The sequence below is a fragment of the Epargyreus clarus genome, unplaced genomic scaffold (genome assembly GCF_041222505.1).
Source record: "Epargyreus clarus isolate Ecla_fem2 unplaced genomic scaffold, WU_Ecla_fem_2.2 ptg000015l, whole genome shotgun sequence".
Lineage (NCBI taxonomy): Eukaryota > Metazoa > Arthropoda > Insecta > Lepidoptera > Hesperiidae > Epargyreus > Epargyreus clarus.
In genome coordinates this window covers 3812690-3829660 of record NW_027332223.1, presented here as the reverse complement: position 1 = coordinate 3829660, position 16971 = coordinate 3812690, and positions in this window count along the sequence as shown.

The following is a 16971-nucleotide window of genomic DNA, read 5'->3' as shown; positions in this document are numbered from 1 at the left end:
AATTTAAATAATAAATTGATTATACTTTTTGGATTCGATTTTAATCAGTTAATTTATTTTTTCGGTTTTGATCGCAATAATTATAAGACAAAATGGTTTCGATTCAAATATTTATTTAATTAATGAATAGTAGGAAAGGAAATTATAAAAATATAATTTGAGATATTGAAGTAAAATTATATATTTTTGTTTATTTTTTGCATTTTTCACAAATTTTATTTAACTTCAAAGCTTATTTTGAATTCTGTACACTAATGTTTGTATGTATAAATTGTTACCACATTTTCTGTATTATTATAAATTATATTTCGCTCTCATGTACTCATAAGCATCACAATTTATCAATATTAATTTGTATTTTTTGATCGAGTCTCGTATATGGGTTTATATTGATTTTACAGTAAGAACTCAAACTTATATATCAGGGTGAAAACGACATAATTCCTCTCTCAACTAAATAATGAAGTGAACATTGCGCCGCCGTAGCTGTATACGACATTTACCCTTACGAATGTTAAGCTGAGGCTTATGACCACCATTAAAAGTTGTAGACAAATATACTTAAGTAATTCTTAGTATAAGATTATCCTACCAAGTACTAAAGGTATTTCAAATCTATTCCTATAGTAAATTGAACCTGAATGTTGTAGTGTTGTTTTTATTTGGAAGAATTAGGTCGCATTTACATAAACATACATTCAGTCGGTCACGGGTCGTTGCAGACAAAATCTTTTTTTTTTTTCTATAATATATTTAGAGAAAGCACGATCCATGACTGCGCGGCCGTAGATATATAATAAATACGTTGATACGTTGTAAAAGAGAATGCTATTTATATGCCACGGGATGTGACTGATACGCTCTATGTATGTAGATGTATATGATCTCTTAACAAGCGGTTATGTGGATTGTTAAAATATATCTTCTTAATTCTTATATCCTCACATTAACTTATACCGTATTGGAGTAGCGTGGTAAAGTTTGTTGGAATGTCTCCTTAACTATCTGCTCCACATATCGACCCCTCCTACGTATAATATCCTTACTGCAAAATGACAACTTTACAGAAGAGCGTTTCAAAGTTTCGAATAATGTAAAATGCGAATAACATCTGCATTTTTGTAGGCATCCCTATTTGGTATATATATATTATTTTATACGCTTTATAACATTACTTGTGTCTATAAAACATATTAAAATGAGGCAATTTTTGCAATTAAAATGAAAAAGTACTTTCGTGGTTACGATATTATACGTAGGAGGATTCGATATACTTCCTAAATACACGAATTATAATAAGACAATATTAGAAAAAATGTACCAATCTTACAAAATGTAACCTTAAACTATGTAGTAGCTAATATTAAATATCTATCATAATGTATATGTTAGGAAAGTGTGACGTTCCAAATTCAAGAGTCAAAAATATTATCCAGCCCCATTTTTAAGTACATACCGTCCTTTCAGCTTGTATATCAAATAATAAGTTAGTCCCAAATCATAGATTTTTGTATGTTTATGTAACAATGATATGCAAAACCTGTATACTGTAATGTCACTGGTAGTGATCAGTGGGTATCTGCAAATATACAACTACTCTACCACTACAATACTGTAATTGTATCATTCATTATCTCGATCATTTTTGGAATCTTAAATCGCCGAATTTTTATACCTCTCTCGCTCTATCTCTATAATTAATGATTAGGAAATATATATAAATGCCGCCATTTTGAAATAAATTCTATACTGAGATGAGCTAAATAAATTACAGACACCAATACTACGTACATAAAATAATGATTATAAACTATACTCATTATTATTATACCTACTAATAGCAAGTGTGAATCCTGAAAAGAAATATATGTACTGTAAAATCAATATACTTCGTGTATGAAATCCTTGATTCTGTATAAAGTAGGCTTAAGGAATTTGAAAGAACTGAGAGTTAAAATCGAGTCTTTGTCCTGTTCAAAGATGATGTGCCAAAGACTATGGTTGAAGGAATTCTTCGTTTCTTGTAAAATATGTTCGTTTTGTGTCATGCACTGGTCTCCTAGGTTAAGTATGGTGTAGCAATATCGTATCGTACACAAGTGTTTATATGTAGATAAATAAAGGTATACTTATACATTTTCGAATATGTTGTTTTTATTTTTAACATAAATAACCTTTAGGTCTTGAGTACTTTTAAATGTAGATATCCTACTGTGAAATGGAAGATTTATTACCATTATTTAGTATATTGGTTAAAATCCGTTTTAAATAAATAATTTATTTATTCATTTTGCATACTAAAGTTCGAAATGTTACAAAGACAGAAATTATCATTTTTTGGTAGACAATACACATAAAAATATTATTTTTTTAATAGCAAGAACGTCCCTATTATTCATTACTCGAACTGAAAGATACATATGTACCTTGGAGTTTATAATCATTTAATCACGTCGAATAAAATACTAAGCTAATAGTAGACCTTTAGTAGGTGTATCAAAAATGAAAACTCATACACAAAATAATAATTACCAGCGGCTTATTTGGCTCATATCTATAGTGAAATTATTAATTTGCGATAAATATGCGTTCAGACTTAGCCTTATTACCTACTATTATATTTTTGATGGATTTATAATAAGATATAAGTAGCATATCATTTAACAGAAGCTTCTGGCGCCAGCATAATGAGCTTTCCTCCGGGGCGGGGCCGGTAAGTTGCGAGTCAGCTTCCAGCCATTAGCCCGGCCCACCTCGCCCGTAGGATTACAAGCAACTTTTAATAAATAACCTTTTTTACTGTATTGTACGTTTGAGCCGGCTTCCGGGGTATCTAATACTGTGTATTGTATGCCGAAATGGCTTATTATTTGATTATAATTAAGTATCCGGAAGGTTTAGGTTAGCTACCTGATACAATTATGTGCTAGTAACCTATATAAAGTGTAATTACCATACGATTATAAAGTTCATTGTATGATATTTATTGAAACATTGCTGCCCATACACCTAGTTCACATACTCAGTTATATTTTTTTTATAAACGCAAAATATTTTTCGAGGGTAGGTAGGTAACCTAAGAGTCTCTTTCCACATAACCTCCATCTTTACCTAAAATCCTGTCAAAATCTGTGTTATAGATATAGAAATAATTAATATTTTAGATCACCTACCTATGGAACATTAGATGTGATAGGCCGCCATATAAATAGATGCTATTTAATTACTTTGAATGTAGCTTGAGCCTACAAAAAGGAACTTAGCAGTAGTCGCCTATGTGCAAGTTGGTAACAACAATACGAGACTATGTAAAGTAAATTAGGTAGGTACAAGACGACATTGGATAAGCAACTTCTCACAAAAATGCTACCTACTCGTACGTCCTAAATACAGTCCACCACACATGGTTCTTCATGGCAAATACATCGATTATGTACCTCTTATTTAAAGCTATGTAACCAATCAGTAAATAAAATACACAATGAGCCTACAAAGGGAGCCGTATTGTTACGAAAACACCGATTCAGACCTCATTCACCATTATGTGTAAAAAGAAATAAAAAGCGCGGAAAATCAACAAGCATTGTTATTTCGATACCGACAACTTTCTACGATTATTATTTACTTAAAAAACTTTTCGTAAAATCATCGCTCTTGTTTACAAGTAATTAATTAAACACAATGATGTTTGGGCGGAACTTTCTAGGGTTGCGTGGGCAAACTCGTGAACCTTATAATTTCGTACTTATTTTCATAGTTATTGTATATGCCTAAATGATGAGAATGTTTTTCCTTTCGTTTCAATAAAATAAACAAACAAGCCACTTACCGATTGTTAAGTGGTCATCGCTGCCCATTGACATCTTTGGTTGAGGGTTTCGTATAGTACGGCAGTTTTACCTGAAATCGAAAAAAATATTAATTTAACGTTTCTTTTTTGAAAAGTAAAGTAAAATGCTTCGAAAAGTTTATATTCCTTGCATACCCTGCAAACTATAGGTAGGTAACACTGGAGCGCTTCACTGAAACCCTTGGCTATACTATACCTATGTAGATACCTACGATCTACATATGTTTATACCGGTAGGACCTATCGCTGAAGGAGAAAGTCAAACACTTTTAACAAGTTTAAAAATTGATATTAATTTAGAACACATGTCACAAAATATCACATTTAGGGAGTTATAAAGATAAATCTGACATAAACGCCTACGGAACCCATCTAACGCCCCGGTACCAACTTGGCTATTTTTGTTACGCTACCACCATGACATTGGGCTTTCGTTTATGGGTAGGTACCAGTGTTTCGATGGTAAATCGAGTGGAAAATTGGTTAGCTTCGAATGGGGTTGGAAACGAGGGCGGGTGCAATAAAATTGATGCAACTGTGTAATTTACTTTGTGTAAACGATTCGTAAATGAACTGATTATAATAATGTGGATATTATCAGTTATTTATGTGTTGGTAGTCTTGGTACCTATCAAATGGAGTATGGATATTGGATACAGTTACTAATAAATACCTCCCATTACCTATTTAACTATCTATGGTAGATTTTTGTAGTAGTTACCGAATATCTGTAGGTAAGATGGTAAGTTGTCGTAACACCAGATATTAATCCTCATAACGACAAAACATTTGCACACAGCTTCAAAACATCAAAACTACCATTATATTCGAACCTCGCATCCATAGTGAAAGAATAAATTATTATTCCCGCCCAAAATACAACTCAAACGTCAAGACATTCTTTTCTTTTTTATTCTAACTCTGTATGAGTTCGCACCAGCCAGTGACTGACAGTATATAAATGAGAACTTATTATTATAACATTATGAAATAAATAAATTAATTAAAATATTACTTTAATAAAATAATTTGAATAAATTTCTAACAATAGTATGAGAGACTGAAATTAAAACCACAAAAACTATCACGACAACGCTTCCAATATATGTAGGTACCTACGATAGATAAAATGTGTAAATAAATGAGACACCATAGATTTAAAACGATTGATGCATTTAGAAATCAACTTACGTTATAAAACAATAACATTACAAATTATTTATGGAGCAGTAACATTTTATTAACTACACCTTAAGTTATCTTTGTCACCCTGTAATGGGTGTGTTAATGTAACGGCTTAATACCGATTTCGTGCCGATCATATTCATTATTATCAGGTACCTACCTTCCTACTGCTGGACACGGATATCTTCTTACAATGTCCATATTTCGAGCCGCATGTTACCCTTGGGAAGCACTTGCACACACACTGTGTGTGTAAAATCTGCCAACCTGCCAACCAACTGCCAACCCATTTAAAATCACTTTTTTTAAACTGTATGCTAAATTTACGATTTGAAATGTAACACGACTTTAAAATCACAAATCCACGTATTTTTTTACCCATATCTTTTAAAATCAACTGTTAAACATAGGTAGGCTTCAACTAACTATGACAGTTGTCACTTAAGTACTTTAAAGGTCGAAATACCCTCCTCTAACATTATGACCGCTGATTACTTATATTTCAAACAGGTGGACTGAAATTATTTAGATTGGCGGGATCGGTACGACAGAGGTAAATCAGTATCCTTACGTACACACCCTAGGTGTAGTAAAATAAAATAGTCCTCTGTTGCGCACGCGCGCCCAGCGTGACGTCTCACCACTATTACCATACGTGGGAGGCTAACACTACTGACTCTAATTTAAATCTTTGATCCCGTGTTTGATTATAATACACATTATTAATTAAATTATTCATTTTCAACCGTGAAGTGACCACCGCGCCACCGACGGCTTAATGGCGCGGTATTATATTACTTAACAATATGTATTTCATATGTAAGCCGGATTGTTCAACATCGATATGAACCATTTTTGGTGAAAATCTGGTCATCAATTTGAACCGCAGTAGCTCTATCATAACCTAAGCGTAGGAAAGTCTCAAAAACTTTATTTCTTGAAATGGTTTTTGTGTTTAAGAATTGATAATTTAGTCTCATAAATCATAAACCTGCCTCTATCTTCGACCTAGAATTAAATAAACAGTCCAGTCATCCAGTTCGTTATTCAGTTGACAGCGTCGCGGAGGTGTCGCGGAAGGCGCGGTGGGCGGCGCCCGCTGGGCGACACGAACTGCCTGATATTCGACATGTATTCGATAAACCATTACTTTCTTTAATAAATTATTCAAATAGGACTCCTACTGTATAACTATGAAGTATGTATATAAACTAAAGATTATAATATGTTAGACATATTATTTGTATAATTCCAAGCATTAATTTTTAGTTAAGTTTAGTTTTCAAACTGCTGTAATCGATAAGTTGTGAGCGATGTTAATTTACAAACGTCACACTATTTTTAGGGTAAACATACACTCAATATTGTAAGATTCATTTGCGTTCTTATTAAAAAAAAAGGAAAAACATAGATTTGGTAATTCCAAAATATATACATTTGGTAAGAGTTAGTTACTTCTTTAAAGAACTTGTTTCAAAGAAATTGATTGGTTACTTTAAAGAAGTTGGTAACTTCTTTAAAGTGAAATGATATTAAGAAGTTAACTTAAGCTCACCTCCGGCCCTTTTCCAAGGACTTCAAGAAGCTCATTGTACTCATTGGAGAATGATAAGGAAGATCTACAATGCCTTACGTGCCACAGCCCGCGACAGTCTGCGCAAGAGCGTCCAGATGTCGTGCGAAGCGCAGTGGGCGGACGCTCGCTGCGCTACACGCTCCGGAGCTCTCATCAATTATCCGATAGATTTACGGTTTATAGATTTATGAGGACCGAGAACAGTGTTACAATAAAATACTGGCAATATCTAAATATCTCTTGGTGATTCTTAAACAATTATAATCGGTTTAATTAAGTATAATTGATTAGAAATAGCAGTGACAACTGCTTAAAGGAAATCTTGAGGACTACCACAAGCTTGAATTAAAGCACTTTTTTATGATTCCTTTTTACAATATTAAAGTGAAATGAATGTCTGCTCATTTTAATCATAAATTAATGAACAAAATTACCAATTTATCGTTTTGTTACAAGATTTAGGTAATCTCAAAAAGCATATTTTTATGATTCCTTTTTACAATATTATAGTGAAATGAATGTCTGCTCATTTTAATCATAAACATACGGTTTAATAAACAATATTATCAATTTATCGGTCTGTTGCAAGACGCCTAAATCCCAAAAATCGTGTTCCTTATTTTGGTTTCAATAAAAACCAACAATCACTCATTAATACACCATGTCCGGTGATACCTACAGAATCGAAAATAATTACCCTGCTCAGAGGCAAATTCTTTTCTTGCTACACAGAACTTGCATACGGTTTTACTAACTCTGAGCTAACAACGTTATAAAGACAGCTCGCTCAGAATTACCAGCATTAGGCGCATTTGCATCGAGCTCAACGTGTTTGTTTTCCTTGATGTATGGCCGCCATAAATAACTGAGCCTCAGGCCTTCCAATTATGTTTGTGCGTTTGTATTACTCGGTTCTACTTACAGATGGAATGCCTAATTAAACGGTCTATTATTAATGTTAAACGCTCATGAAAGGTCTAGATGAATGGAACAAAATTTTGGTTTAAAAAGTGATTTTTGTCTGTTACTTTGCGCTGGAGTTTTTCAGATATGTAAGAAAGTAGGTATTAAAGATTGAGTTTCTATACCTACCTCTTTTTATACGATTCAAATAAAATGTGATAGCTTAACTTTTACCTTATCTTATAATAAAGGATATACCTACCTAAGTACTTAGGTATAGTCCGCGCCAAACTGGTAGACCCATGGAACAGAAAATGGGTAGTCCGCTCTGAAGTTGTTGCGAGCAGGTGTAGTCATACAATTTGCTATGGCGATGTGATTAATTTATATATTCAGAACAGACTAGCAGTTTTACGCGGGCTATAGGCACGTAATTAAGAAAATATAGTCACTGTCTACATATTTAAAACTTAATTAATAATCGCATCTGAAATCGAAGTGAACTGAATCGTGCTCAGAAGTTGATTTATTAATGGTAGTACTTTGTTGATGCACTGAATGCTAGTTTTCTACTTCAATTTCTAAATAAGTTCCTATCTACACAACCTAGGAGTATTACTAACGATCGTTTTGAAAAACAACTTTAATTAGTAAAGCTTCAAAGAAGTTTTGTCGACATATGGCGAACGGACTTATACGGAATAACATTTTCCGTGAGTATCACTGTCGACCGCCTTCGAAGCTGTCATCCCGGCTGACTTCTGACTGATACTCCGACTAATTGATTGTTTGACTTATGAGCTATTTCCAAAAACGAAATTAACGACCAAAAAACCCAACTTAACCCTTTTAGTATAGCAGCTTTACTTAATTGACTGTGTAGGTACAGGTTAATTTCTTGTACAGATAAAATATGGTTGTTTTATGCAAATATGTGAGCTTTTGAGATCGAGCTTTGAAAATAATTAAATTCGTTGCCGCCTCGAGCGAGTCGGAATGTGCTACAGATATTTTACCCTATAAGGAAGTATTACCATATTCATTAATTGTTTATTAATACAAACCTATACATTTGAATTAGGTACCTACACTAAATTTGTAGGTAATATTTTACTTTAGGTACCCAATATTAATAGCGTCAGTCTAAAGTTACCTACGTAGAAAATCAGTCTTAAACAGAAAAATATAAAAATAAAAGCCGATAGGGATTTTCATATAAAGTCTCTTTTGTGACGAGTAGTAAGAACCTATCTGCTACCTATAGTTAACGTTTTCTGCAGCTTTATTTTTCAATAAGAATAATTCTCCTTTAAACTTAAATATTTGCTTTTAACATTATTTTCTATAAAAAAATCAATCAAATAAGTCATATTATCTTACTTAGGTAGGTTCTTAAACACTTTATGCGGTATATAGGTACCTACAATTGCATGCCAATGAATACATTAATTTTCCCTGAAATTATTAAAATTTAAATCAGCACCTCCTTTAGGAAAGATCATAAACCTTATTGGTACAAGATGTTAAATTAAATGTCTCCTTAAATCTATTGTAAGGCAGTTAATTATTTCACTTAGCGTAGAGTACAATTAGCCGTTATTTGTTTTAAAATAAGGCGTCATAAATATTTAAATATCATTAACAAAGACCTCGGTTCATTATTGAATACCGAATGAAGCCTTAAGGCCATACGGACCTTAGAGAGGACACGGGAAAAATTGCTTGGTAATTTATATTATAGAAACTATAATGACGATTGTTTTTTTATTTCCTAATGATATATTATTGAAATAGAACTCATTCTAGCCGATACAACTTGTGGTTTTATTTTGGGATCCAGGGTTCACAAACCAGGCACGATCTGGTTTTTCGAAATGACATTACAAGCGCCAAGCAAAAGTCGCGAGGAAATCTAATCGCATTAGAATAAACAAGCATTCTCAACAATGTGTTTAATAACAATGAAGTTACCAAATTAGAAGTTTTCCAGAATGATAGACTTTGATGGTATTAGCCTCATCCTCAGCCCTTTTCATCTGAAAAACGATTCAAACCTTACATTAGACCTGTTGATGATGGTGGTGAATTTGAAAAGAATTGTACACCATTGTATGGTTTGGGTTTGGGTCTTAGCTCCATGGTCTACCGCGCGACCCAGTTCAGAATGAAAATGATAGACTTAACAAACCTACATGAAAACTTTTAGAGAACTCGCATGAATATATAAATTTTCTTACCGTAATTTCTTCCACCGTTAAACCATGTGACAATTAATTTCTAACAAAAACAAATAAACCTTTAAAACGGTTAACTGACCATAATCTTATCTAAAGAAAAACTATTTTATACTACTTATTATCATAAAAACACAAGAGTAGTTAAGTTCAGTTTAAATCGCCTTCAGGGATATGCATATGTACCGAACGGACGCATCTTTCACAATCAAAGAATTTATTCGACTCGCGAGCGCCGTTGCCCATAAAACATGCGTGAATATAACGAATCCCATTTAGCAATTAACTTAACAAACAAACATAATATATTGTGGTTAAATTTCAATACAAAAAAGGCGGCTGCGTGAACGGCCGCCAATAACTTATTGAAGTTTTCGCCTTAAGATATAAAGGAAGTGTTCAACTGCAAACGATAAACTACAGGAGATAAGTAAAATTCACTATAAAAGTATTTTTCAGCAAGGTGGATAAAAATATTGCGATGGAATAATCAAAAATGAAAAATCGAAAAGAGTTACACTTAGGTATATCTACAAATAATAAGATTATAATATCCTTATTTGTTAACGATTATTTTACAAATATTATTTTTCTTAAATAAAATTATTTAAATAAATTTCAAGAAACAACATAGCTCAATTTCATAAGATTCTAAGTAATCCTAAATACTAAACGATAGCAAAGATTTCATTTGCAATTAATCAATAATTTATTAAAATGGTAAGATAAGTTACTCAACTGTTAACATGTTGTCATCGCGTTTAAAATTCTTATAACCTCAATATTTTAACAATGACGTATTTTGTAGACTTCGACTTGTCGCCACTTCATTTTAATAATCGCCCAACTCTCATATCGCACCTCGATCGCGGTACCACAACAGCCTAAACTACCAATATCTTTTTGTAGAGTTATTGAGTTTGTTGGATTTAAATATTATTTGTTTCGTATTGCGTTGTCATTAATTCGTGGTTTAATTGACGGGTGTTTTATGGTTTGCTGTTAGAATTCGCCATTACCAATGTAGATTTGTTTACGTCGAGCGTAATGGTTAGGCCTCTTATGAAAATATAAGCAACTTGAATTAGTAGGTGCACTTTCTACACACTTTTTTTTTTTTATTATATTCATCTGTAATCAACCCCAGATAGGAAAAGATATTCCTACCTGAGGTCGGCCACAGATGCGGCGCTACCCCTGAGGACTAAGCTGGAACGCCTCGGAAAAGTATGTCTCCCTTGCCACACCCTTCAAAACAGAACACAGCAGCGCCTAACACTGCTGTTATTAGTCAGAAATAGATGTGGCGGTGGTGCCGCCAAAGTCGAACCACAAAGGGTTCTACCACCTTGTAAAGGTTGATAAATGATGTAAAGCTTGATGATAATATTGATTTTAAAGTTTGATGCTTAATTTTATAATGTCTACAGTGTTGTTATCGTAAAAATGGTCATATCATTAAAACCGTAAAACACACCTGTTATTGTACTTAATCAAGCACTTTGAAATTTAAATCAGTATTTTTCTTCTTCTTCAACCATTATTCACTCAATGCTGGGTATAGTTCTTCTCATGGTGTTTCCATACACGATCGCATGCCATTCTCATCCAATGGCGTCCTGCTTATATCAGTATTATTTACTAGTTACTAAGAACTATTAATAAGAAACTTACACAACACAGATTGAACTATCGGGCGTTGACAAGTGAAATTAGGGCAAAATCCACGGAAATTAAAGCTGTTACATACAAACATATAAGCTAGTAATGTTGAACGTAACAATTCTGTATTTAACAAGATAGTTTCAAGCAGTTGTGTGTAACCAATGAGGTGTAACAGCAATAACTCCGCGCGTGATTGCAGCGGGCATGGTTAATGAGGTCCTTATTAAACAATTATTAATTGGAGACTGCCCGCCGCGCGGCAATCCGAGCGAACGTGAAATATCACTTAGCGGCACCAGCCCGCTTGTAACACGTACTGAAACGACTATCGTGTTTTTAATTAACTTTTAAAGGTTTAGAAACTTGGCAGTGCTTTTGAAGGTGCTAGACCCCTTTATTTTTTGAATCCGGAGACATCACCGCCACAATTTTTTAGCACTGTTGTGTTCCACTTTGAAGGACATAGTAAAGAAGACGTACTCAACAAAGGCATTCCAACTTAGTCCTCAGGGGTCGCAAAGTCTATGGCTGACCTTGGGTAGGCTGCTAAATATAATCTAGCATTGATTACAGATTTCCATGAGCGGCAGTAGCCACGTACCATGAGTCGTGACTGCATGCTCGTTTGGTACTTCAAGCTTGAAAGTGTAATTAAAACATATAACATAAGGTAAGGACTTTTCGTTCCATATACCTAACAGTTTCTATGAATAAACGACCAGCTTTAAGAGCATGTCTGTAACCAATGAGGTGTAACAGCAATAACTCCGCGCGTGATTGCAGCGGGCATGGTTAATGAGGTCCTTATTAAACAATTATTAATTGGAGACTGCCCGCCGCGCGGCAATACGAGCGAACGTGAAATATCACTTAGCGGCACCAGCTCGCTTGTAACACGTACTGAAACGGCTATCGTGTTTTTAATTAACTTTTAAAGGTTTAGAAACTTGGCAGTGCTTTTGAAGGTGCTGGAACCCTTTGTGATTTGAATCCAAAGACATCATTGTCATAATTTTTTTTGCCTAATAACAGAAGTGTTTAGCACTGTTGTGTTCCGCTTTGAAAGATATGGAAAGGAAACCATACTTATCGGAGGAATTTCAACTTAGTCTTCAGGGATCGCAACGTCTGCGGTGACCTCGGGTAAGCCTCTAAATCTAATATGGGTTTGATTACAGATTTATAACGTTTTGGAAACTTAGCAGAATTGCGGCAGCACCTTTAAAGAGGGTAGAATCAGTCGACGAAGGAATGACCATTTAATCAGGAGTGGCAACGCATATATAACTTCAAATAGAACCCCTATGTGGAGTTGGTTACATATGTTAATGGGCGGCAGTGACCACTTACTAGGTGGAGTTCATACTGAGAGAATAACAATAAACAAGTGTACCTATGTCGGTAGCATAATATGTTGTCTTATTAATTTTGTAGTCGTTTTTTCTTATTAATTTTGTAGAACGCGTTGCCAAAGGCAGTGAGCGGTGGGGCGGCGCGCTGGGCGGACCGCCCTCAGATCATTGAATCAATGATCAACCAACAAGTGTCTGTATAGAGAACGAAATATGATGAAAATATTATCTTTGTTTTCTTAATAAATTCTTAGTGGATTGTTAACGTGTAATTTTAAAGAGAAATATACAACACGAACAGTGCTTTAAGATACGTGAAGTCTGCCTATGCGCTCTTGTGCACTAATCTCTTTAGACGCGGACTAACTAATAGGACAGTAATGGGTCGAAGAAAGTATAGATGTAGGATAAAATTATACTCTCCTCGATAGGAGACACTTAAGAGATTAGATTTAATAAGAGTGGAATTTGTAGCTCAGTCAATTGTTTCATGTAAAACCAGAGTTTAACTGTATACGTGGATGAAAATTTAACTATTTACTTATATTTTATGTGACGTAAAAAAATTACAGCTTGCTATCTAGCCTATGCTATCTATACCTATGTAATAGATTGCGATAAAAACAATTGTGCCCCAGCAAAATTTAAATCCAACTTCACGAAATCGAACCCGTACATATAAGATCCTTTTTTAAGAAACATTTAACATAACAAACCCTTTCACAAATTAACGTTTTAGAACAGTTGCATAACAAAAAACCTCGTAACATAACTAACAAATAAGGCTGCGTAAAATCGGACATCGTACACCATTGACATTCGGAACAAAGCAACCGTTTCATCCAATTAGGGGCTCATAAAACTAATAATAAAATATTACCAGACCTCTAATACACTCCCGAAAATAAGGCACAACACTTATACCTGAAGTTATAAGGGTAAGAATCGAGTACGGTGGAAATATATATTAAGTTAGTGTTTGGTAGAGATGGTAGAGCCGAAACATAGAGCTCTCATTAGTAAATACAAATCAAAATAATTAGGCAATAAAAGCGGCGTGTTCTCATTGTAATGTAATTTCCTAGATGGAGGTTAACAGCCGTTCTGATTGTTACAAATTTGTTTATGGATGCTATTTATTGAGTGCTTCAACGAAATCTTTTTATGAATTACTTAGTTTGATGTGAGATTCTCCAATGAGAAGGGTGTTTTTTTCTGATTATTTGATTTAAGTTTATTGGTTGAACTCACAGGACCTAAATCCTATTATGTAAAAAGTAAATTACCTAATGTTACAAGTAACAACAACGCCTATTAGGTAAAAGCCGGTACTGTCCCACTGCTGGACACAGGTCTAACAGTTATATGCTTCGATCAAATATAGGTATTTTTTTATAAAATTTAGTCAAGATCTATTCGTTCAGATGACCAATTCCGAAGATGACAAAATTCTAATAGTGAGACCTATATTCTCACTATAGTCTCACTATTGTCCGTTATATTCATAAACAATCATAAAAAGGGTTACAGACCTGTTCAACAACTAGATTTTAGTATTTTTTTTCATTTCATACAATCTACATCCCACTCCGTATAAGAAACCTAAAGGAATGTAAGAGTGCTCAATAGAAAATATAAATAATAAAAAATGCTTGAACCGACAATGTGAGCCTTTTTAAAGCCAAAACAAAGAATTAGCATTATTTTGAAAAATAAATCACTTTTTGAAATCCCTTAATACTAACTAACCTAGCTAACTATGCAATAAAATGATCACCGATAGTTTGATGAAATAAAATGCTTTAACTAACCAAATTATTTCCTCACATCGCTCAACCATTCCTCTTCCACGGATCAATAGCTAAATTGTGGGATATCACTGATTTCCACGGCTTTTACTGTGTTATAGGTAATTATACTAATACGAGCAGGCGCCAGCACAGACAGACGGTCAAACGATTATACGTATGAAACAGGTATCTATCTATCAATGAATGTCTCACGGTATGATTTTTTTCGTTTTCGTAAGGAATTTTGCTGCAAAATAAAAAGAAAAAGTACTTAAATTAAGAAAATTATTCTGTCTATTCATCAATCATGATAAGTTATATCTACTTTTAATAACATTTAATTTTAAATTATCAGTAAATTGTTATTTACTAAATTCGACTCATTTTAATTTTTATCGAGTTTTATCAACTTGAATAAAGGGAATCGGTACAAGTACATTTTTAAAATATAAAATTATATCTATAAATATTAATATCCAAAGTCAGTCCAATTTGCGTTACACACACATCCATAATGGTGTGATTACGAAAAAAACATTCGCATAAGTAATAAATATTTTTCATAATTGAGCCCTTTACTTTATATTTCTCTCTTAGAAAGTTAAGCATCGATTTCACAATAATCACGATGTAAGGCGAATCCATTTCTTGTTACACACAAACCGGTTCCATTAAGAGTCGTTTTAGAAGAGCAATGAAGTTTACCGAGGCTTCATTATAATTTTGAACACTGCATTTATGTTTGCGATGAAACTTGCGTCATAAGACTCTTGTCTCACAGTAAATACGCAGTGATTTTATTATCACAAGCGTTTACTATCACAATGTATGTTCTGGTCAAACCTTGCAAGTTAACTTAGACCCAATCTCGGTATCTCATTGACCTGCATTTTGCATGCTTGGGATATTATTATAACTGACCTGATCTCAGGATGAAACCAGTGGCTGGCCATAAGGATTATAAAACAATGTAACAAACCCCGTCGCCTCCGAATAAAACCCATCCCATCGAGTTTAGGTTCGTTTGCTTCATTTTGACAATGACTGTGATCCTAGGTGATATAAGGTCTGTTGGAGGTCTGGAAGGTGGCTTTGGGAACTCTGAATTTGGTGAGGTTATGCTAGTTTGTTGACTAATTGACTCGATAATTTTAAGACAACATCACACACCACGTGCGCACTCCGTGGGAACTGCGTACGGTAGACATCTTTGAGCATTTCGTCTATGTCGCCCAATCATGTAGGTATATGCGCCGATTTTGGTATGATGCGTGGCGCTTAAGATGCAATGTAGAGCTATGCCAAGTTTCATTCACAATGAAGTCTGCAAAGAGAGAAATTACAATAAATCGAGTAAGTTCCTGTGAAAAACTTTCATAACATTGTCTAGTATTCTTTCCTCTCATGACTGTAAATTTAAAAAAACGTATTAATATTACGAATATTTTTTTCACCTCTAGCCACTTATACGCTGCTAGTGTGCCCAACACCATACCTTATTAGCTCCTTATACCCTGTCATCGACACTGGGTACATTGCAGGCTATTAAATTTGCAACCAAGTGTGTAGCTCAATCAAAAAGCCCTGTACCCTTACCATGTGTTTTTACGTTTTGACAAATATGACTATTTTTGTGTTTGTTTACGTATTTGCCCATACAAGTTCCAATCAGCGCCCCTAGCGGATTGTGTCAGAACCCATACAATTTCCAATCAGCGCCCCTAGTGAGATACTTGATTGCCGATATATTAATCATAATATTCCAGTCAATTTGAAATATTGTAAATAATGTAAAATTAGTCTTGTTACTTGAAATAAATATTATATCTATAAAGTTATAGATGTTTACAAAGGAATGTAATTAACAGAACACCAATAAAAATAATTGAGCACAAAAGCGATGCCGCGGCCGCCATTTATTATTTTGATTGCCCTCGTTATTGTTAACGTCCACGGTGGTAGGTACTGTACGATACTGCTTCCCCCTATATTGTAAACAAGATATTTCTATATACACAATGCGTTAACGCTATAGCTATCTATGTCCATTATTTATTTATTTATTTAACTTTATATAGATTGCTTAGGCAAACATAACAGAATTTATCTAATTCGTTTGTCAAGCTTCTCGAGAAATTCCCCTGCCGACCTGCGAAATACGGCAATTGGTGTAAAAAAAACATCTACTGCTGGGTTCCAAGTCAGTAAACCGTTGAGCAGTGTCACTTTAAGCAAGTGAGACTCCTTCCCGAACGAGAGCCTACACTTTGGTGTTGCGAACAATGTTATGTGTAGTCGCTTATGGTTAGGGCAGAAGAACTTGGAAGTAGTAAAGAAGAGCAGTCCGTCTGACAGCCCTAGACCCCCGTCAACATTTTAATTACAGTTCTACCACTATACATAATATGTATGTTAC